At 39.6% G+C, this 23947-nt stretch overlaps 1 protein-coding gene across 1 annotated transcript in view; it reads left to right on the top strand.

The window, feature by feature from the left end:
• Nucleotides 1-11443: 11443 nt before the first annotated feature.
• LOC150078218 (RING finger protein 37) overlaps nucleotides 11444-23947 on the top strand; it is a 49792-nt gene continuing 37288 nt past the window's right edge. The window contains exon 1 of the mRNA XM_090384494.1: nucleotides 11444-11677. The gene's annotated coding sequence lies outside the window, so the exon portion shown is untranslated. The remainder of the gene's footprint in view (nucleotides 11678-23947) is intronic.

Genomic DNA, 23947 nt, shown 5'->3' with positions numbered 1-23947 from the left:
CTTGGGAGTGGGTAAGTGAGGCAGAAATAAAGACGCATTGCCTCAGGGCCTCAGTTCGTTGATGATATGCCACTGGACTTAACCATGGCGAGAACAAAGGTCCAAAAGACAGAACGGGTAAGTTCTCTAAAGTGATAACACAGCAGTCACGACTTCTGTATTACCTACGTGGGCCAATTGCTTTTGAATTTATGTTAAATTTGATTATCACATGTTGAAAGAATATTGCTGGTATCGGGAGCTTTATCTAAGATCCCTGTTCGGTGGAATATAAAACAAAACTTCCTGGAATTAACAAGCCAGTATGGATCACCCATTACATGCACAGGTCCTAATACCAGTTTTCTTGAATGCTTCAGTTAAACACTGAGCGACCACATTATTAGATAAACCTACCCTTTTCCTAGGGATGGAACGCTCCTTCGGTAACGACATCGCATGTTCGTACTATGCGATATAAATCGGGGGAGGGGAGGAAAGATGGGTGCAGTTTAGCGCTAGAATGGGCAACACAAAAGATTTAAGTGATTGGCAGTGCTTTTTTTGTAAAAAAAATAGGTACCGGTACTCATTCTTTGCTATCAGGAAAAATTGAAAATTAAAATGATATGAAAAGTACTCTAAACATTTTTTTTCTGATATTGTTACTTTAGTAGTAATGTTTTTAGAATAAGAACAACAAATTAAGTATAATAACACAGTTTATTAAGCACAAATTTATTATTCAAGTATATAAAAAAATAAGTAAAATAGAGTAAAATAACTAAAAAATAATAATAACATAAGTAAAAATAATTTCATAATAAAGTTTTTGTAGAATATTCCAAATTTTTATTAAGTTCTCATCCCACACCCTATGCCAGGGGTCAGCAACATTTTTTGAGTGAAGAGCCATTTTTGATCTAATTAAAAAAAAAGAAAGCGAATCCGAAGAGCCGCAACTCAGCTCAAGATGGGAGTGGGGAGGCGAGAGTTTTTTAAGAAATGGAATAGAGTGGAAAGGTGTTTATTAAAAAAATATATATTTTGAAATATTATTTATTTATACTGAAAAAACGTAACAAACATCCAATTAGGTACAAATTAATGTGACTTTTGTTGATGAACTTCTTGAGCGAGTCTCTCAACATCATGCGAGTATGTCGTAATTAAACATGCTGAGCTTTAAACATGCTCGCATTGTTCAGACGACGGTTTCTTGATTTATTTTTAATATAGTTCATGTTCAAAAATATTTGCTCACAGAAATACGTCGAACCAAAAACTGAGAAGTCCAAACGTAAATATTTTCAAATTTATATATGGGTCCGGTAAGCTACTCCACGAATCAAACACAATTTGGTCTACATTTTAAACTCATCTATCGCCGTCCATTTGTGTAGAAAAAAGGCAGCCTTTTGGCTCTCCAAATCCTCAATTTCAGTTTTAAGGCATTTTAGTCTTGCACTCCACATGTTCTTGAATTTTAAGTCCTCTAACTCCATTTCAAATTGTGCTTCATGTGAGCTGTAAAGTTAAAGAATCGCAGTTACGTGTTAAAAGAGCTGCATACGGCTCGCGAGCCGCAGGGTGCCGACCCCTGTCCTATGCCGACTTCTTTTCTTCCTCTTTGTGTGTCTGTTGCTGAATGACGTTTCCGATGCAGCCATGAATCGACATATTTTGCTGGATCGAATTGGGTCAGCGGCGGGCCTACAATTTTAAGAAACAGTAGTGAAAAAACTGTTTTTGTTATCAACGAAACGCTGGTTGGGCTGGCGATCAGATTCATTTGTGAAAATTCTCGTTCACATTCACTCGATGAAATTGGTATCGTACTCAGAGCGTTCTTCAATTCTTCGGAAACCTTCTTATCAAATAGGTATCCCCGAAATCCACGAATTGCATCTCTTTCATTTAACTGTAACTTAATTGACAATTTTCTAACTTCGCTTTCACCAAATGCCAACAATTCATGTTTAGAAAAGGATTAATACCTTCATTGTCCTCGTTTTCCGTTTCTCGTCATCAGTATTGTCACTAGTTCTTAAATTTGAATTTTTTCTTTTCTTTTTTCGAAACTGTCCAAAATGTCGGTGTCATTCGGATATTCAGGTACTGTGACCATGTAAACAGAGATAAGGAAAATTTATTGAAAAACGTGGATAACGCACTTCCGCGAAACAACAGATGATTATTTGTCGGAGTAAAAGAAAATCACTTTTCTAATTCTCGAACGGGGCACTTACAGTTGATTCACAGAGGTGTCCAACCTACGGCCCGTGGGGAAAGTGAAACAAAACAGCATTTTAAATTTTGTTAATTATCAAAAAAATTCTCATTAAATGTAAATGTTCACTAAATGTAATTGTGTATTGTACTTAATAAAATTTTCGAATATTTTCAATTGTGATTAGAGAAAAAATAGCACACTATTTTTTCTCTAATCACTCAGTGTGGTCCGCGAAAGAAATATAACTTTGAATTTTTTTGAATATGGCCCCTGTACGGGAAAAGGTTGGACACCACTGCAGTAGAAGGTGGGCCAGAGCCCATTGGGAATACACCTTGATCTGCTGGCTCTTGACTAGCGCGACTCCTCCGTATGTGGGACAGGTGGTCGGATAGGTTTTACCAGGTACTACTAAGTTGTAGAATGCGTTAGCTCTCTTAATTCGCACAGCAGCACTAGTTACCTAAATTGCCAGAAGGCCAGAAATGCAAACAGTGCGTACCGAGTTAATTCTCTGCTAATCAGTTCGCTATATGAAAATTTTCTTCGCTCAATGGAAAGTATTTTAAATGTAACTTCCAAGGTGAAGTCAAAATAATTCACTATAAAAGGACTTCGTTAAACACAGGTCCGACTGAGTAATTTAGAATTATAAAAATGGTTATACAGTTTTATATAGAAATATCTTAACAATAGACAGTAAAAAATGCAAATTTAGTTAAATAATTTTAAGCTTATTTCAATAGTACGTAAACATGTGAAAAAAAATTTACGGAATATTACAAATTTCGAAGTGCACTGCATTCCAAATGTCACACGTCACTGTTAATAAAGGTGCCGGTACGCCGTACCGTTGCGTACCGTCCCAAAAAAAGCACTGGTGATTGGTAACTTCTACATGTGGCATGGAGTTGATTCCGGACACGCTGGTAGGAGTATTTAGAAAACTGCAACCCTGTTAGGATTTTCACTTACGACTGAGTCTTGGTTATATGGTAAGTGAAAAACAAATATTATCCAGCGAACGCAGCTTTGCTAGATGTTCTTTATCGGCCTCCATTGGCCTCTCGCTGGTTGTTATTAATGTGAGCCTTCATTGGCCTCTCGCATCAGCGAACTATCTCCAACGGTGGTTGGAAACAGCTCGTTGACGAGAGAAGCCAATGATGGTTAACAAAACTTGTGCACGGTAAAAGAAAGGTAAAATGATAGTCCATTATCAATAAAATAACAACTCAGTCGGACCGAATCAACTCAAACCAGTTAAATAACAACCAAATACAAGAGTGATAAATAAAGAGACGTTTCAGAATGCACAACTTGTCGTGCTTGTTGCGAACGGGGTATCGCAACCAACGCCAGAATCGTGTTCCATTCCTATCCAGCAAAAATCAAGAAGGTATGGTCACAGTGGGCTGAGGAATGAGTCTGATGAATCTCGGTTCCTGCTGTTTTGCGCCGATGGGAGGAGTACTAGAATATGGCAAAAAAAAAAAAAAAAAAATTAAAAATAATAAAAAATAATAAATAAATAATAATAATAATAAATAAAAATAACAAATAACAGCATGCTTAAAGGCTGATGATCCATGGATCCGAACTGGCGGGCTGGTTGTGGCCGTGTGGAGTGTTTTCATGTAGCACATTGGGTCACTTGATACCAAGGGAACCACATTTGGATGCCACAGGTTGTGTGTAAATTGTTTCAGACAAAATTCGACCATTTTTTACTCGTAATTAAGTAGACGTACTTACTTACCTAATAGTGACAGTGTACACTATCATAATGCAAAGTATTATAATGTGTGGGTATTTTATATAAAATATGTTTTTAACATTTTCTGGGTTTCTGTAATCTAGAAATTCACTATCGGTGAAATCATTCATTTTAAAATGCAATGAAACACATCAAAGATCTATTCAGTACTCGCGCTAATCCAGCCAGCCTGACTGTGTTAGACCGAGAGTTTCAAGATCTCTCAATAATCAGGAATCTATTCTTTGATAAATAGCTAATGCAGTGTCTTGGGATATTTTAAACTTTATTAAAAACAACGCCTCTTTAAAACTCTTCGGTCTACCCAAAATAAACCATTCAATTGTTGCAAATTATATCTCGGGAATCTGTGGGATAAGATCATAAAACTATATTCATTCGAAACCTATGTTGTAATACAATAAGAGAGCAGAAACTTATTTTCAAAGGAGAGTGAGTGTACAAACCAATAATGCTTTTCCCCATCGCCCTAGTTCAACAAAGCCAGAACATCTCCGCTTTCACGCCCACGATGGTACTAGAAGGGGATTTATTGCTACAACGTGGGGGGGGGACGTTCAGTTGTCCCTGCGAAATGGACATTCCAAGATGATTCTATCACTGTGACGTAGAGTGAGATAATGTTAGTATATAAGAGATGGGAGGCACCAAGAAGGGAGAAGGAGACACCTTTTAGCTTTTCCAACAGAGAGACTGGCAGGAGAGTGGAACGTCTCGCCGTCGAAAGTCCAGGGTCCAAACGATGTGAAGGGAAGGTTCTGCAGTCGTGTTTCGCTCCAGCCGAAAAGAACGGCCGAGGAGAAATCAAGACAAAAAGGAAGCATGGCTCAGAAGACTACACCCTAGTTTCTACCGGAGGAGAGGAGGTCCCACCGGCTGTCCTGAAGCAAGAGATTTAACTGGTAAGCCCTTATCTCATTTGTGCGAATGTAAGCTTAGAATATGACACAAACAGATACCATTTCAATGCTTCCTTCCTAAATATTTAACCTTTGTGAATTTGATAATAAAATGGAAATTTCTCCTAGAGTAGTTGGTACACAGAATCGTACAGCAAAGTGCTGGGGAGATAAGAACCAAGAGGGGATGAACCTGTTCACATTAGAACGGAAGTAAGACGGCCTAAAGGTGATGAGCACATCAAAAGTACTTTGCCCAAGGTTCTCCTGTTCCAACCGTTCTTGTTCTATGTTGAAGTGTTTTGCTAATTGAATTGTTGTAGCTTGTAAATCTAGAGCCAAATAATAAGTCTATTGAAGGAATAGTTCCAGTGATACCAGAATCCAGTATGTTGTAAGCAAATACCAGATCCTTGTTCTGAACAGAAACCTAGAAGCTTATATACACACATAATTTTAACTTCTACACAACCCCACTAGATGGAATGTAAATCTGTATGCATGTTTTCTTTCGTGATAATAAATATTGTTATGTGTTACACAATGTCTCATTCTCTCTGCCGGTAATCAAATAAACCAGTTCAAACCAGTTCGAACCCAGGAGGGGTCATTGCGGGAAGATCGAGTTTGACATCCTGTGTTCACTCGATCTTTTAAACACAACGCGAATTCGATGCTTCAGCGATTGGGTGCTAGAAAACCATTTAATAGCCGAGAGCACGGATTTTGTCCTAGCCCGACGATCATCTCATTTAGAACAATTATCATAGGAAAAGTAATACGGCCGTAAGTCGAGGGGAATAAACACAGAAAGAGAGAAAGACAGGAAGAAAGAGAGAGCCCCTGACAACTGTAGCTCATGTAATTTCCAATCATTCGCAACTCGCTCTGACGCTACAATTTCAAGAAACAAAGTTGCTACCCTCATGGATAGCACAGTTGGTATAATCGCCGTCCTACACACGCCGTTTGGAAAATACCCGAGTTAGAACCCCGTTCATAATGAGAAGAATTTTTGTGGGACTTTTTCAAAACGTGGTTGACTTAGTCGGTCTCAAGCAAGGGTAGATTGATTTTTTTTCTCCTAGTTCGGATTTTCATCCAATAAAGAGCAAATTGACCACAGAGCACATGCAATTTACAGACATCTATCATATTGTGGTACAGTATTAACTTCGCAACTATGATGGCATGTTTACATTAGCAGAGTACCTTCCCACCTACTGATGAATAGGCCAACAAACCTTGAACCGGTGCCGTCTGGGTGGTGGTGGTGCCCACTAAGAATAAGTAATGGTTGTCGCGTTACTTATTCGAAGTAGTGCAATATCTGGTATCTGGTTGTGAAGATAGCCACAATATGAGAGATATAATTGAAACGATGCCTTTTTACTACTTACGTAGTTTAATTTTATGGGTTAATTATGGTGTATTTACACCGATACCAATATTATATAGACTGTAGACATATAATATTGGTATTACTGGAGGAAAGGGACTTGGGTGTTACGATACGGTCAGACATGAAATTCTCTGAGATTTTAAACAGGTTGCAAGGTAGGCCCATGGTGTCCTATCGATGATCTATCGAACTTTTGCAAGTAGAGATAGGGACGTGATAATCCCATTATATAAGACTTTTGTTAGACCACACTTGGAACACTGTGTTCAAGTATGGAGACCGCACCTAAAGAAAGACATCGAGCTTCTTGAAAGGATGCAAAGACGGGTAACTCGCCTGGTGAGATCGGCAAAAGGGTGTCCTTATGAAGAAAGACTTCGAATATGTGGGTTGCAGAGTTTGGAAACTAAACACCTTAGAAGAGATTTGATTGAGGTGTTTAAGGCTCTGAGAGGCATCAGTAAAATGAATGAGGACGAAATTTTCAAGATTATAAATGATGCTAGAACTAGGGGACATAAATTCAAGTTATGGGGAGGGAAATGTTTAGATTTGACTGCAGGAAGTTTTATTTTAGCCAGTGAGTTATAAATTACTGGAATAAGTTGCCTACATGGGTGGTAGAGGCTGACAGTTTGGGGAAATTCAAAGGTCATCTGGATAGTTAAGTTGCTGACATGCCTAAAACTCTATGCCAACTGACAATAAAGTCACCCTCTGAACTACACCGATGAGCCAAAACATTATGATCGGCGAGTCGTTATGCAAATCGAAGCAACTGCAAGTGAACTACGGCGCCTGAGTGGGTCGGGACACGGTATAAAAACACCCTGATACTGAGCTCCGTTAATCAGTGTTACTCTTGGTGTTCAGATGGGAAAGGCAGCCAACTTAAGCAAGTTTGACAAAGGTCAAATTGTAATGGCCAGACGACTGGATCAGAGCATATCCGAAATGGCACGGCTGGTGGAATGCTCACGGTGAGCATTTACCATGTGTAGTACCTACCGAAAATGGTCTGAGGAAGGCACACCTACGAACCACTGGCGAGGTGTTAGACGACCACGGCTCATCGATGCTCAAGGTAAGCGAAGGCTCTTCCGGATGGTGTGAAGCACCAGAAGGGCGACTGTTGCGCAACTCGCCGGTAATTGGAATGCTGGTGATGGGAATAATTTGTCACAACACACAGTACATCGAACCCTGCTGAAAATTGGGCTCTTTAGCCCTACCCCCCCCGAGTGCCCATGCTAACCACGGTTCACCGGCGACAGCGCCTACAGTGGGCACGCGAGCATCGAAACTGGACCTTGAGTGATTGGAAGAAGGTGTTAGGATGAATCACGTTTCCTGTTGCACCATGGGAACAGCCGGATATGTGTGCGTCGTTTACCTGGGGAAGCGATGGCGCCTGGATGCACTGTAGGAGGAAAACAAGCTAGTTGTAGCGGTGTCATGCTTTCGGCGATGTTCTGCTGGGATAACCTGGGTCAGTCATCCATGTGCCGGGCACTCTGATGTATACCAGTTATCTAAACTTCATTGTGAACTCTACTCTTCCATTGTGAACTGTATGGAGACTTAAGACAGCAACTTACCAGAACTATAGAAGATTTTTCTCCGAAAGCAGTCGACCAAATGATTAAAACACCATTGAAATTGACAGCAGTCCAGACTTTCGCAAGTGAAGTCAATAGAAGGAAATAACTTGTGGCAGCAGCCAACAATTAGACCAGGAAGTCAGGTTATTCTGCAACAATTCCCTGACATGAGCAATAAAACACTATTCTGCAACAATTATGTTTTTTTTTAATTATATTTTTTTTATTTTTATTATTTATATATTTTATTGCAATCTGCTCTGGACTGTGCCCCTCAGCCTAGGGTAGCCTGTTCACTTCATCTCTCAATTTTTTTTTTTCCCCTCTCTTACATCTCTCCTGGATTAGGACTTCTCTGGGCCATGGAAGTCCTTCCCCTCTCCCTTGTATAAGGCAATGGTCAGGCCACACCTTGAGTACCGTGTACAGGTCTGAAGGCCTCATTCCAAGAAGGATGCAGAGCTGCTGGAACGAGTACAGAGAAGGGCAACAAGATTATTGAATGGAACAAAGGGTTGCTCTTACGAAGCAAGGCTTAAGTTTTGCAAATTACAGTGTCTGGCGACTAGGCACCGGCGAGGTGATCTGATAGATGTGTATAAAGGCTTGAATGGTTTGAGCATGCTCAATGCCGATGGGATTCTTCCTCTTGCTCAGAATAATCACCTGAGAGGGCATAAATTGAGATTGAGGAAAGACAGATGCAGGATAGATGTGCGGAAATTTGCCTTTAGCCAGCGGGTTTTGCCTTTAGCTAGTTGGTTGGTGGAACAGACTTCCATCGCTTGTTGTGGAAGTTGATAGCCTAAATAAATTTAAGGCTCAGCTGGACAGGTATTTCGGACGAACGGAGGGGTGAAGTGGAAGTGTTTTTTTTTTTTTTTTTGGCTAATGCTGCATAAGCTTGCTTTCTTGCATCATGTCTCTACTAATGCTAATGCTCTCTCTCCCTTGCATCCCTTCTTCCTTCGATAGATTTCATATCCTATTAAGGAAATTCTTCTTTCCTCTATGAGGAGGAGGCCGAGCAGATAGTTGAGGAGGCCTTGCCTTCCTGCGGCTAGGGACGAGTACCAGGAAGCGGTTTTCCAGGTGATTGCAGCTTCGTAGTAGTCAAAAGGCCAAAACATAGCACTACACTACAAAACACACACTAAAACTTACAACACTTGGATTTTTTTTCCCAATCCTTCTCCCGTGCGGGATGAAAAACTTTATTATTATCATATATATATATATATATATATATATATATATATTTTTTTTTTTTTCTCTCTCTCCTTTCCCGTGCAGGATGAAATTTTTTTTGTTTTTTATTTTTTTGTCAATAGATACATGGCCTTACCTTGACAGAGTCTGTAAATACTGAACAGAGCAACGAGGCGGAGATTAACTTACGTTCTAGGAGCCGCCCATACAAAAAATACATATACATACGTAAACATCATTACTGACCAGGTACACCCTTTTATGGCAATGGTCTTCTCCTCTGGCTGTGCCGTCTTCAGCAGGATAATGCGCCATGCTACACCGCCTGGATTGTTCGAGACTGGTTCGTGGAACATAAGAAAGACTTCCAGGTATTGCCCTGGCCTCCAAATTCCTCTGACACCAATCCCATGGTTTGTGTTGGAACAGCAATTCCGATCTGCTGCGGCTCAACCACGGTACAGTACAGTACAGTACGACCTTACAGTACAGTAGTTAAAGGATCTGCTGCTTACGTGTTGGTAGCAGATACCACAAGACACATTTAGAAAGCTTGTAGCGTCCATGCCTCGCCGGGTAGGAGCTGTTTTGGCTGCACGTGGAGGAACAACATCGTATTAGGTAGGTGGTCATAATGTTTTGGCTCATCGGCGTATTTGATCATACCTTGTATATAAGTATTTTTTTAGTCGTTTAATTCAAATTAATTTTTTTTAATAAAATTATAGATAATATGCACACTGTGGTTGTAGGGTTTAGGCGCATCAACAATTTAGGCCGTTATGCACAGTATGTAAAATATAGTACGTGTTCTGTGGTCGATTTGCTGTTTACTGGAAGAAAACCCGAGTTTCGGGAGAAAAAACCAAGCTCCTGGGATCGACTAACTCTTCCACGTTGTGAAAAATAAATATGATCTTTATTGTAAAGTGCACAGGTACACGCAGGTATACTGACTTTACAACACCCTTTACGACACTAAGCCAGGGATTAGCAAATGGCAGAGATATCATTCGCCAGAAATACGATGCAGGATACGTACTTTAATGCGATTAAATTAAAGAAAAATTATGTATAATAAATAACATAATGCAGATTTTAACGTAAAAGTTTTAACGTACAATAATAATAATAATATATCAAATTAAAAATAATAAAATAAAACAATAATAATACATCAGATTAAAAATTAATAAAATAAATTAAATCGACATCCAAGAATTGAGCTAGAGCTTTTGATAACGGAATAAGCGATCTTTAAGATGCACCCTTGAGGGAAGAGCAAAAAACTTGGGAGTGGAGTAGAGAACTGGTTGGGGGAACCGCCAGCACACGGTGTCCCACATGTTGGGCGCTAAGATTCTCCCAGCGATCATTTTTATGGTGAAGATGAGTTGTCTTTCATGCATTAGTGCTGAAAATTTGGTGATATTCAGTGCTTTGGCCATTGAAGTTGTGTGCTGCTGTGGTGGGAGATGACACTTCTAGGTTGCCCACTTCAACAAATTCGAAAACAAATTCGTCGCGTCATTGACGATATTCAAACTCAGGTCTTTTCCACCTGGTGTGGGAAAGGACGGTGATTATACCAACTGTGCTACCAACGAGGACATAGGCACATAGATATTGTGGAAGACTGAAAAAAATATATACAGAAATAATAATAAAGATAATCAGAGAGATTGTCAAAATATATATTTCTCTCTCTCTCACTCTTTCTTTGTGCAATATTTCTACACTTGGGGAAGGGGGGTTGTAGTTATTTTGACTAATTTCAGGTTCGACGGTTAGTAAATTCCTCTCTGAATACCGACCCTTAAAAACCACTGCGGGAAGCCTGACAGTGGTGAAGTGACACATTCATATGCAACGACAGTGTCACCCAGATATGTACATAGATCTAAATGCCGTTGACAAGGTTCAGTTGGCATTGAACATGCAAATATCAACGTGTGCATGAGAAAGCAAGTTATTCATCACCGCGTTTTCATCATTTTGTTTATTATTATTATTTTTAAACATAACAGAGGAAGTACAGATCCTTTCAAAAAATGTGCCAAAATCAGCATATTATAAAATAAGAAAATAAATTATTCGTTAAACCTCTGAAAACATTGCTTAGTATTTTTGCATATAAAAGTTTATCTCTTTTTCGCGGACTGTCTGTAAAACAGTTGGTAACCCTGCTTTACGTCACATAAATAAGTTACTCAAACTGTTTTCTTTACCCTTTTGTTGAAGAAAAAGGGATAAGATGTAAGGTAGGGAAATGGAACGTCAGCTAGTTACAGATCATGGAGTAGTCTGTTTACAGATGATAAGTGGATCGTTACATAATATGACGTGTGTTTTATACGGTTCTTACAGCAGGCTGTCTTGAAAGTGAACGATTAACTCTTGTTTTCTTTGAAATTAACACATTTCATTTCTGAGCGGTGTTAGTTGATCCCTTGATGTTTCATAATTTAACCAGATAAATTTGTTTAATATTGGGCTATTATGTGCATTTCAAACTGATATTCGTTTGTTGTTGTACTTGAATGTATGACAGCTTGGAGAGCTGGTAGTTTATTTTTGGTGAGTCACTGCATTATTTATTAACTGGTAATCGATGTTGCTCGTAGTTGAACTTCAAAATGGAAATTCGTAGAAATGCAATGTAAAGAACACACACACACCTCTGATACTAAAGTTATGGTTTAAAATTTGATTAACGTCTTTGTTTAAATTTTCGCTTCCACAAAAGTGGCGAGTTATGGTCCAGCGTTGTTAGCTTTCCACAGAAAGAATAAATAATTCAAAATAACAGGACCTTTATATGAAAAGTTCGGTTATTCACCATAAAAGCAAATTGATAAATATGTTTTATCAGAATGGGGGAAGGCTTGGAAGAGAAATGACTGGACGTGGCTTAATCTCTAATTGCTGTTTAATTTGTAATGGCATTATTTCACAAAGCCGTCTCCGGTGTTAGTTGTTGGAAGTTTTCGTTTTATAACCAAAAAGTTAATGGCATTTTTTGATTTTTATCTGGTATACATGTGGGAATAAACTAGGTAATCACAGTTTCCGATTCTGACAAGGGGCTCTTGGGAGAAGTATAACATTGATATATATATGCGGTAAACATTCTGTGCTACCTCTTTTTATATAATTGGACTAAGTATTACCATTAACTTTTCACGATTTCTAAATTAAAATTTTGCCTAATCAGCTACTTATTCTAATCAGTGGGAAAGTTGTTTCCATCTGCCATTTAAGGGTAAGTTGCTTAAATTATTGACATAATTTAATATATCATTGACATGACCCCATAGCAGGTTATGGGGTTTTGTCAATGATATATAGGAATTTTGCTAGCAGGGAAAAGGAGGTGATTATCCCTCTGTATAAGGCAATGGTCAGGCCATGCCTTGAGTACTGCGTACAGGTCTGGAGGCCTCATTTTAGGAAGGATGTAGATTTACTTGAGCGTGTACAGAGAAGGGCAACAAGATTGGTGAGGGGAATGAAGGGATCATCTTACCAAGAGAGGCTTAAGTTCTGCAAATTGCAGTGGCTGGAGACTAGGCACCTGCATGGAGATCTGATTGAGGTGTAAGGCCTTGAATGGGTTGAGCACGCGGATTTCCGCACTTGAATGTGCGGAAATTTGCCTTTAGCCAGCGGGTGGTTAATTGCTGGAACAAACTTCCATCTGTCGTTGTGGAAGTTGATAGGTTGAATAAATTTAAGGAGGAACTGGACAGGCATTTGGGGGGAATGGTGTGTTTTTTTGTTTTTTTTTATTTGGCTGATGCTGCATAAGCTCATACACTTGCTTTCTTCCATCACATGCCACTACTACTACTACTATTTAGTCAACAACATCATTGACATACTTTCGAAACGAATATAAACTGATGTTATTTGAAATAAAACACACAAGCATTCCTTCTGTAAGTATCTTCAGTCTGCTCAACCCACACACAGTACCAAACTTTTACTAATTTTTTGGGGTTTGTATACAAACATGCACACACAAACAATAGTTGCATATGATGTGCACTCTTCAAAATACTTGTAGAGAAATAAAACAGCTGGGTTATGGTACAAATATTGGCAGGGTTGTTAATGGCAGTATGCTACTGCAACAGGATCTAGAAAAGTTGGGCAGATTGGCTGAGAAGTGGCAACCGAAGTTTAACATTAACAAATGCAAAGTTATGTTATTTGGTTTTTAGGAGCATTAGCAACTAAGGCCATATTGCTCTGGGAATATGCGGTGGTCATTCTCTGACCTTTCCACATTCTCCGTATTTGGTGGACAAATGCAAAGTACTGCATAGGTGTAGCAGTAACCCCAGAAAAATGTACTAACTGTGTGGTACTACACTCAGAGTAATGGAGAATGAAAAAGACCAGGGTAATTGTGCATTCAGATATGAAGTTTTCTGAGCAGTGCCGACAAGTTTCCAGAGCAGGTCACAGGGGTGCCTCCGTAGCCAGGTAGGAAGGAGCAGCAGCAGTGCATAGCATACGCTTCTTGATTAGACCGGGGTTCGAGCCTGTCACCACCAAATACGGAGGATGCGGGAAGGTCAGGGAATGACCACCGCATATCCCGGAGCAATATGGCCTTAGTTGCTAATGCTCCTAAAAACCAAATAACAACAACAGGTCACAGGGTATTGTCAATGATATACAGGAATTTTGCTACCAGGAGTTATCCCTTTGTATAAGGCAATGGTCATGCCACATCTTGAGTACTGCATACAGGTCTGGAAGCCTCATTTTAGGAAGAATGTAGAGTTTCTAGAACGAGTACAGAGAAGTGCAACAAGATTGGTGTGGGGAACAAAGGGGTGCTCTTACCAAGAAAGGCTTAAGTACTGCAAATTGCAGCACCTGGAGCAGTGGTTTTCAACCGGGGTGCCACGTAATTTGGGTTTAAGTTACTTAAACTTATTACTTTTTAATTTATATGTTTATTTCATTATAAAATAGTGTACGGTATCTTTTTAATTTTGTGGTGATCTATAGTTAATGTTTATTTAGTGCCTCTATATAAAGAATAAAATTATATACCATATATATATAATTTGTATTATGAAATGTAATTTTTATAATTATATTATTATAATAAATATCATATAACATATTTTTTTAATATTATGTATATACACACACACACACACACAGAATCAGATGTAACAGGCAGAAAATTGAGTAGGGGTGCCGCCAAATAAAATAAATTACTTAGGGGTGCCGTTATTAAAAAAAGGTTGAAAACCACTGATCTGGAGCCTAGGCACCAGCAAGGTGATCTGATGGAGGAAGAATTCCAAAGCTGATGGGATTAGCATTGGTAGAGGCATATTGATGCAAGAAAGCAAACTTATACAGCATCAGCCAAAAAAAACCCTTCCCATTTCACTCATCCATTTGCTTCAAATGTTTTTCTAGTTCTGCCTTGAATTTATTTAAGCTGTCAGCATCTACAGTGACAGATGAAAGTTTGTTCCAGCAATCAACCATCCACCCACCCACTGGCTAAAGGCAAATTTCCATACATCTATTCTACAACTGTCTTTCCTCAATTTGAATTTATATCCCCTCAAGCAAATAATCTGGGCAAAAGAAAGAATCCCATCAGCATTGAGCCTGCTCAAACAATTCAAGGCCTTATACACCTCAATCAGATCACCTCGCTAGTGCTTAGTCTCCAGACACTGTAATTTGCAGAACTTAAGCCTTTATTCATAAGAGCAACCCTTTGTTCCATTCACTAATCTCATTGCCCTTCTCTGTACTCGTTCCAGCAGCTCTACATCTTTCCTAAAATGAGGCCTCCAGACCTGTATACAGTACTCAAGGTGTGGCCCAACCATTGCCTTATACAAGGAGATAATCACCTCATTATCCTTGTTAGAAAAATTCCTGTATATCATTGACAAGACACCATGAGCTACACTTGCCGACTGTTTGCACTGCTCAGAAAACTTATATGTGACTGCACAATTACCTCCAGGTCCCCTTTCATTCTCTATCACCCTGAGTGGTACTACACAGTTGATTCATTACTTTGGGGTTACTTCTACCCATATGCAGTACTTTACATTTGTAAAACTTTAGTTGCTGCCTCTCAGCCCATCTGTTCAACTTTTCTAGATCCTGTTGCAGTAACTTACTGCCGTTAAAAACCCTGTCAACTTTCATATTGTCTGCAAATGTAGACATTCTGATATACCTTCATCAATAAATACAGAAAACTACAATGGGGCCCAACACTGAATCCTGGGGAATTCCATGAAGAGCACTGTCCTTTGATTGCCACTCTGTCATCTCCCACTCAATCATCCCTTTATCCATAGCAGCAACTTGCTCTTAATGCCACACTGCTCCAATTTGTTTAGCAGCCTTTCATGTATCAAAAGCCTTCCTTAGATCCAAGTATATGATATCAAAATTATTCTTTGCATCCAGTTCCTTTGGTACCACATCATAGTATCCACTCAAATTAGATACTATGATGCATGTGGTCTCAACAAACCCAGGCTGTGTCTGAACTATAACTGAAGTCTTGTCTAGATGATCCTGGAATGCTTCTTTAACAAGTGCCTCCATCAATTTCCCTGGAACAGAAGTTAAACTAACAGGTCTGTAATTACCTGTGTCTCCCTTTGATCCTCCTTTGTGGATTGGGGTCATATTTGCATATGACCAAAGTGGAGAGCAAAGTGGAGCAGAACAATTTCTGCTCCACTTTGCTCTCAGTTATTACAAAATCATTAAGCTCACTGCCAGAGTTTACTTCACCTCTGTCATTCCCCTCCCTGAATAACTCCTCATGTGTAAATGTAGATGCAAAATACTCATTCAGTTTGTTAGCTACCTGAGCAGGATCATCAAAAGTTGAACCATTGATATCAAGTGGACCAATCTGTTTCATTACCTTCCTTATAGAGTTTACATAAGTAAAGAACCCTTTGCTGTTTTCTTTGCTTCCTTTGCCAAAGATTTCTCGTAATCTGCCTTTGCCTGCCTAACCTTCTTTGTGACTTGATTACAGACCAGCTTATATCTACCATAGGCCTGTTAAATTATACGCATCTCATGCATTTTTCTTCCCTGCCCCATGTCTCATTAGTTCATCTGACATCCATTTAGGCCTAAACCTTGAACAGTATTTCTTATTTGGTGTGAAAAGCATAGTGGTGTGACATAAGCACTGCAAAAGCAAAAATAAGAGTAGGAGTGTGTTATAGGCTTAATGACTCGAATGAGTACAATGAACAATTGTACAGAGAAATAGAGTGGGCTAGTAAATCAGAATGTCTTATAATGGGGGATTTTAACTTCCAAGATAGACTGGAACTTGTGGGTTGGTCACTCACACACTAGTAAGACTATTGTGGATTTATTGGATGATTGTTTTCTGCAGCAGCATGTTCGAGAGGCAACCAGAGAGGGTAATACTCTTGATCTGGTTATCAGCAGTGATCAATCGTGTATTAAGAATTTGCGGATAAAGTAATCACTAGGTGGCAGTGATCACTGTGTACTGATGTGGGATTTACTTAAAGATATAATTACCATCAAGGGTAAAGGAAAGGGTTTTTGCTTTCGTAAAGGTGAGTACAGTGGTCTCAAACAGTTTTTAAATTCTGTACAGTGGGATCAACTGATGATGTTACCAACAGTAAATTCTAAGTGAATTTAACAGGAAGCATTCAAGGAATTAATCATGGATGCTACTAAAAGTTTCATACCTATTAAGAAATATTGTTCAAGGTTTAGGCCTAAATGGTTATCAAATGAACTAATGAGACTCCTGACAGAGAAGAAAAATGCATGGGATGCATATAAATTAACAAGCGACTTAGAAGCCTGTGGCAGATATAAGATAGTCTGTAATCAGGACACAAAGAAGGTTAGGCAGGTGAAGGCAGATTACGAGAAATCTTTGGCAAAAGATGCTAAGAAAAACAGCAAGGATTTCTTTACGTATGTAAACTCTAAAAGGAAGGGGATGAATCTGATTGGTCCACTGGATATCGATGGTTCGGCTGTTGATGATCCTGCTCAGATAGCAAACAAACTGATTGAATATTTTGCATCTACATTCACACATGAGGAGTTATTAGGGTTTGAAAATGGCAGAAGGTTATCAAATTGTAGCAGGGTGCTTAATGATTTGTAATAACTGAGAGCAAAGTGGAGGAGAAATTGAGGTTAAACGTAAGAAAGGCACCTGGGGTGGATGGGATCTATCCAGTTATATTAAAGGAGGCGGCAAAGCAACTAAGCAAACAATTAGCCATAATTATGAGAGCATCCTTGGACTCAGGGGAGGTCCACACGGACTGGAGATGTGCAAATGTATCCCCAATTCACAAAGGGGGATCGAAGGGTGACACGAGTAATTACAGACCAGTTAGTTTAACTTCTGTTCCGGGTAAAATAATGGAGTCACTGGTTAAAGATGCATTGCAGGATCATCTAGACAAGTCTACAGCAATAATTCAGACACAGCATGGATTTGTTAAGGGAAAGTCTTGTCTGACAAATTTGATAGGATATTATGATGTGGTTACAAAGGAACTGGATGCAAAAAATTATTTTGATATCATATATTTGGATTTCAGGAAATCTTTTGACACTGTTGCGCATGGAAGACTATTGTACAAATTGGAGCAGAATGGTATTAAGGGTAAGTTGCTACAATGGATAAAAGGATGGTTGAGTGGGAGAAGACAGAGGGTGGTAATTAATGGGTGCTGCTCTTCATGGACTAATGTTATTAGTGGAGTCCCACAGGGTTCGGTTTTGTGTCCACTGTTGTTTTGTATATTTATCAATGATATTGATGAAGGTATATCAGGCTTAGTGTCGAAGTTTGCAGATAATACAAAGGTTGACAGGGTTGTTAATGACAGTAATGGCAGTGTGCTACTGCAACAGGATCTAGCTAATTTGGGCAGATGGGCTAAGAAGTGGCAACTGAAGTTTAACCTTCACAAATGCAGAGTACTGCATATGGGTAGAAGTAACCCCAGAGAAGTAACCCCATCTTAAGTGTAGTACCAACTGTGTGGTACTACACTTAAGGTGGTAGAAAATGAAAAAGACCTGGGAGTAATTGTGCAGTCAGATATGAAGTTTTCTGAGCAATGCAGCAGGCTGCCAGGGCAGGTCATGGGGTTTAGTCAATGATATATAGGAATTTTGCTAGCAGGGAGAAGGAGGTGATTGTCCCTCTGTATAAGGCAATGGTCAGGCCGCGCCTTGAGTACTGCTTACAGGTCTGGAGGCCTCATTTTAGGAAGAATGTAGATTTGCTTGAGTATGTACAGAGAAGGGCAACAAGATTGGTGAGGAGAATGAAGGGATTCTCTTACCAAGAGAGGCTTAAGTTCTGCAAATTGTAGTGGCTGGAGACTAGGCACCTGCTCGGTGATCTGATTGAGGTGTATAAGGCCTTGGATGGGTTGAGCACGCTGAATTCTGATGGGATCCTTCCACTTGTTCAGATTACGAACCTAAGGGGGCATAAATTCAAATTAAGAAAAGACAGATGTAGAATAGATGTGCGGTAATTTGCCTTTAGCCATTGGGTGGTTAATTGCTGGAACAAACTTCTATCTGTCGTTGTGGAAGTTGATAGATTAAATAAATTTAAGGAGGAACTGGACAGGCATTTGGAGGGAATGGTGTGTTTTTTTTTTTTTTTGGCTGATGCTGCATAAGCTCATACACTTGCTTTCTTGCATCATATGCCACTACTATTACTACTGTTTGATGATGTTACCAGCAGCAAATTCTAAATGGGAAGCATTCAGGGAAGTAATCACAGAAGCTGCTTTCCATACCAGCTAAGAAATACTGTTCCAGACTTAATGGATGTCAGATGAACTGACGGGACTTGTGGCAGAGAAGAAAAATGCATGGAATGCATAACTTATCAGGTGACATAGAAACCAGTAGGAGATATAAACTATTCTGTAATCAAGTCACAAAGAAGGTTAGGCAAGATTATGAGAAATCTCTGACAAAGGATGCAAGAAAAACAGCAAAGATTTCTTTACTTATATAAACTATGGGATGAATCACATTGATGCACAGTGTTGGCACTTGAACGTGGTGAGAGGACTTCCTAGTGATGCCACTGGTTCTCCAGATTATCATCAGTGGTATCCAATGCCCATAGCTTAGGTTCCAGGCTAATATTTTAGGAATCCAGTGTATTTGCCATGCCCAGTGATCCAATGGAAACTTGGAAAGGGTAGGTTCTGGTTGGATCCTTCGACTTGTTCAGATTATGAACCTATGGGGGCATAAATTCAAATTAAGAAAAGGCAGATGTAGAATAGATGTGCAGTAATTTGCCTTTAGCCAGTGGGTGGTTAATTGCTGGAACAAACTTCAACACACTACTTTGGCCTTGCTGGATAGTGGGCAAACTACCCAGCAAGGCTAAAACACTATGACTCCTGATAAAGTTATTTCTCTTGGTCACCAACACTGTCCTTACCTGAAAAATTGGAAGTTGCCCCACAGATATCACTTCAGCAAAAAGACAGAAAAAAGTTGTATCAGCTCCAATACCCCGTTACCTGATAATACACTCTACAAGTGAGAAAGCTGTAGGAAAAATTTTTCCCTTTCTTTATACAGAAGGGTATGGAAAATCTGTCTCCAAGAATCTGTCAAACGGCTTTGCTCAGGTGACATACTTATAGAGACCAGAAGTGACAAATATTCAGAATAACTCCTCCATGCCACATCTATGTGGGAAATGCTGATCACAGTTATACCCCCCCCCCCCCCCACAAGATACAACTCATCCTGTGGTGTCATTGTAGAATGGGATCTTGAAGTGTCTGAAGAGGAAATCTGTTCTGAATTAAAATCCCAAGGAGTGACAGCTGTGAAACAAATATTCATGTATAGGGATGGGAAACTTGTTCCCACTAGAAACATCATCCTGACCTCTTAACAATGTCTTCTGAGATCAAATCTGATTATATTAATTGTCCTGCATCCATATGTTCCAAATCTTTTAAGGTGCTCTAATTGCCAGAAATATAGACACTTATAAATGGTGTATCGTGGAGCCCTTGTGTGCACTCAGTGTGCTTCAAAGGACCATGAAACTACTTCATGTTCAGCTACAAAACTCACTTGCATTAACTGCCAAGAAGAGCACCTTGCTTACTCACAAGCATGCCAGAGATGGAAAGAAGAAAAAAAAATTCAAAGACTAAAGGCAGAGCTGAACATATATCAGAAGGCAACAGAAGTGGTGAAACCCCTGAATAAACCAACCTGCTCTTAGAAAGTAGCAGGAAGATGTTCCATTGGAACCCAAACAAAAATGACAATCCTACCAAAAGAGTCATTCACTCCCATTGTACACTACCTGTTAAGCGCACAAAAACATGCACAGAAGGATCAATCAGTTGCCACTCCCATATCGTTACCTCCTAATGCTCCACCAGTAACAAAAGAAATTGCTAGAGAAAAGAACAAAAAGCCTAAAGTATTCCTAGTTCTCAAAAAAAAAAAAAAAAAAAAAAAAAAAAAATGGATGTCGAGGTGAGGGAAGTACCAGACAGCTCAGTCTTGAAACTCTTTGTGGAGAAAGAAATGGACACAGGTCAACATCCATGAGAAAAGTAAGCCCTCAGCACTTCAGAAGCCGACCAATGGATCCACCAAGTCAGAATAATGGCTAAATTCCTACAGTGGAATTGTGGATTCCGATGAAATAGTGATGACATCAATGTCCTCCTGCAAAAACATGAGCCAATTTGCTTTTGATTGCAAGAGACACATTCGAAGGCAAATGAAAACACTTTCATTCATTAGGATACCATTATACGTAAGGACAGAACTGGGATGGACCTGCCTATGGAGGAGTTGTTATCCTTATGGGCAACCAGACCTCATTTCAACCTGTGCTGCTTTCCATGAACATAGAAGCAATAGCAATTTGTCTTACCATTAGAGGTAAAGGGAAGGGTTTTTGCTTCCGTAAAGGCGACTACGATGGTGGTCTGAGACAGTATTTAAATCCTATACAGTGGGACTAACTGATGATGTTACCAACAGAAAATTCAAAATAGGAAGCATTCAAAGAACTTATCTTGTAAGCTACTAGGCTTTACATACCAACTAAGAAATATTGTTCAAGGTTTAGGCCTAAATGGATGTCAGATGAACTAATGAGACATGTGGCAGAGAAGAAAAATGCATGGGATATATATAAATTAATTAGCATTAGCATTAGTAGAGGCATATGATGCAAGAAAGCAAGCTTATTCAGCATCAGCCAAAAAAAAAAAAAAAAACACACACCACTCCCATTTCACCCCTCCGTTCGTTCGAAATACCTGTCCAGTTGAGCTTTAAATTTGTTTAGGCTATCAACTTCAACAACAAGTGATGGAAGTCGGTTCCACCAACCAACCACCCGCTGGCCAAAGGCAAATTTCCGCACATCTATCCGACATCCGTCCTTCCTCAATTTGAATTTATGCCCTCTGAGGTGATTATGGAAGGTGACATGATTATGAAGGTGACATGGAAGCCTATAAAAGATATAAGCTGGTCTGTAACCAAGTCACAAAGGAGATTAGGCAGGCAAAGGCAGATTATGAGAAATCCTTGGCAAAGGATGCAAAGAAAAACAGAAAAGAGTTCTTTACCTATGTAAACTCTAGAAGGAAAGGGGTGAATCAGATTGGTCCACTGGATATTGATGGTTCAACAGTTGAGGATCCTGCTCAGGTGGCTAACAAACTAAATGATTAATTTGCATCTACATTCACACATGAGGAGTTATTCAGGAAGGGGAATGCCAGAGGTGAAGTAAACTCTGGCAGTGAGCTGGATGATTTTGTAATAACTGAGAGTAAAGTGGAGGAGAAATTGTTGAGGATAAACATAAAACAAGGCACCTGGGGTGGATGGGATTTATCCAGTTATATTAAAGGAGGCAGCAAAGGAAGTAAGCAAACCCTTGGCCATAATTATGAGAGCTTTTCTTTGGACTCAGGGGAGGTACTCATAGACTGTAAATGTGCAAATGTGACCCCAATTCACAAAGGAGGATCAAAGGCTGACACAAGTAATTATAGACCTGTGAGTTTAACTTCTGTTCCAGGAAAATTAATGGAGGCACTGGTTAAAGAAGCACTGCAGGATCATCTAGACAAGACTTCAGTTATAGCTCGGACACAGCATGGTTTTGTTAAGGGAAAGTCTTGCCTGACCAATTTGATTGGATACTATGATGCAGTCACAGAATAACTTTGATATTATATATTTGGATTTTAGAAAGGCTTTTGATACTGTTGCAGATGGAAGACTGCTGCACAAATTGGAGCAGTGTGGCATTGGAGGCAAATTGCTGCTTTGGATAAAGGGGTGGTTGAGGGGGAGAAGACAGAGCGGTAATCAATGGATACTGCTCATCGTGGACTAATGTTATTAGTGGAGTCCCTCAGGGTTCAGTGTTGGGTCCATTGTTGTTTTCTGTATTTATAAATGATATTGATGATGGTATATCAAACTTAATGTCGAAGTTTACAGACGATATAAAGGTTGGCAGGGTTGCTAAGGACACTACTGATGCTATGCTGCTGCAACAGGATCTGGAAAGGTTGAGCAGATGGTATGAGAGGTGGCAAATGAAGTTTAATATTGACAAAAATGTAACGTACTACATATGGGAAACAGCAACTCCCGAGCAACATATCAACTCTGTGGTACTACACTGACAGTGGTAGAGAATTAAAAGGACCTGTGGATAATTGTGCAGGCAGATATGAAGTTCTCTGAGCAGTGCAGACGGGCTGCAAGAGTAGCTCATGGTGTCTTGTCAATGATATACAGGAATTTTTCTAGCAGGGGTAAGGAGATGATTATACCCTTGTATAAGGCAATGGTCAAGCCAAACCTTGAGTACTGTATACAGGTCTGGAGGCCTCATTTCAAGAAGGATGTAGAGATGCTGGAACGAGTACAGAGAAGGGCAACAAGATTAGTGAATGGAACAAAGGGGTGCTCTTACGAAGAAAGGCTTACGTTTTGCAAATTACAGTGTCTGGAGACTAGGCACCAGCGAGGTGATCTGAAAGAGGTGTATAAAGCCTTGAATGGTTTAAGCATGCTCAATGCTGATGGGATTCTTCCTCTAGCTCAGAAAAATCACCTGAGAGGGCATAAATTCAAATTGAGGAAAGACAGATGTAGGATTGATGTGCAGAAATTTGCCTTTAGCCAGCGGGTAGTTGGTTGGTGGAACAGACTTCCATCCCTTTTTGTGGAAGTTGATAGCCTAAATAAGCTTGCTTTCTTGCATCATATGCCTCTACTAATGCTATAGATTAGGCTACCATTATACATAAGGACAGAACTGGGATGGACCTGCCTATGGAGGAGTTGTTATTCTTATGGGCAACCAGACCTCATTTCAACCTGTGCTGTTTTCCATGAACATAGAAGCAGTAGCAATTTGTCTTACAGTAGGGTTTCTATTAATGGTCCGTTCGATTTAATTGCCACCTGGGACTGACATCTCCTAGACAGATCTTGACGATCTCATCGTGCAGCTGCCTTCCTCTGTCCTACTTCTCAGGGATTTAAGTGGACATAACATCCTGTGGGGTAGTGTTGCCATTAATAGACAGGGATGTGTCATAGAGCATATACTCACTGACAACCTCTCTTGTAATTGTAGAAACTGACATACCTGTACATTTTCTATCCCCCCCTTCACTTATTTGGGAGGTGGAGGAGAACTTTATGGAGGTGATCACTTCCATACTTCCATCTCTAATAACTATCATCATTAGTGGGAGA

This window comes from Mastigoproctus giganteus, chromosome 11, assembly GCF_048544385.1.
Source record: "Mastigoproctus giganteus isolate SK-2022 chromosome 11, ASM4854438v1, whole genome shotgun sequence".
NCBI classification, from domain to species: domain Eukaryota; kingdom Metazoa; phylum Arthropoda; class Arachnida; order Uropygi; family Thelyphonidae; genus Mastigoproctus; species Mastigoproctus giganteus.
Note: the sequence above shows the minus strand (reverse complement) of the source record. Positions and strands in the feature narration are given on the sequence as shown.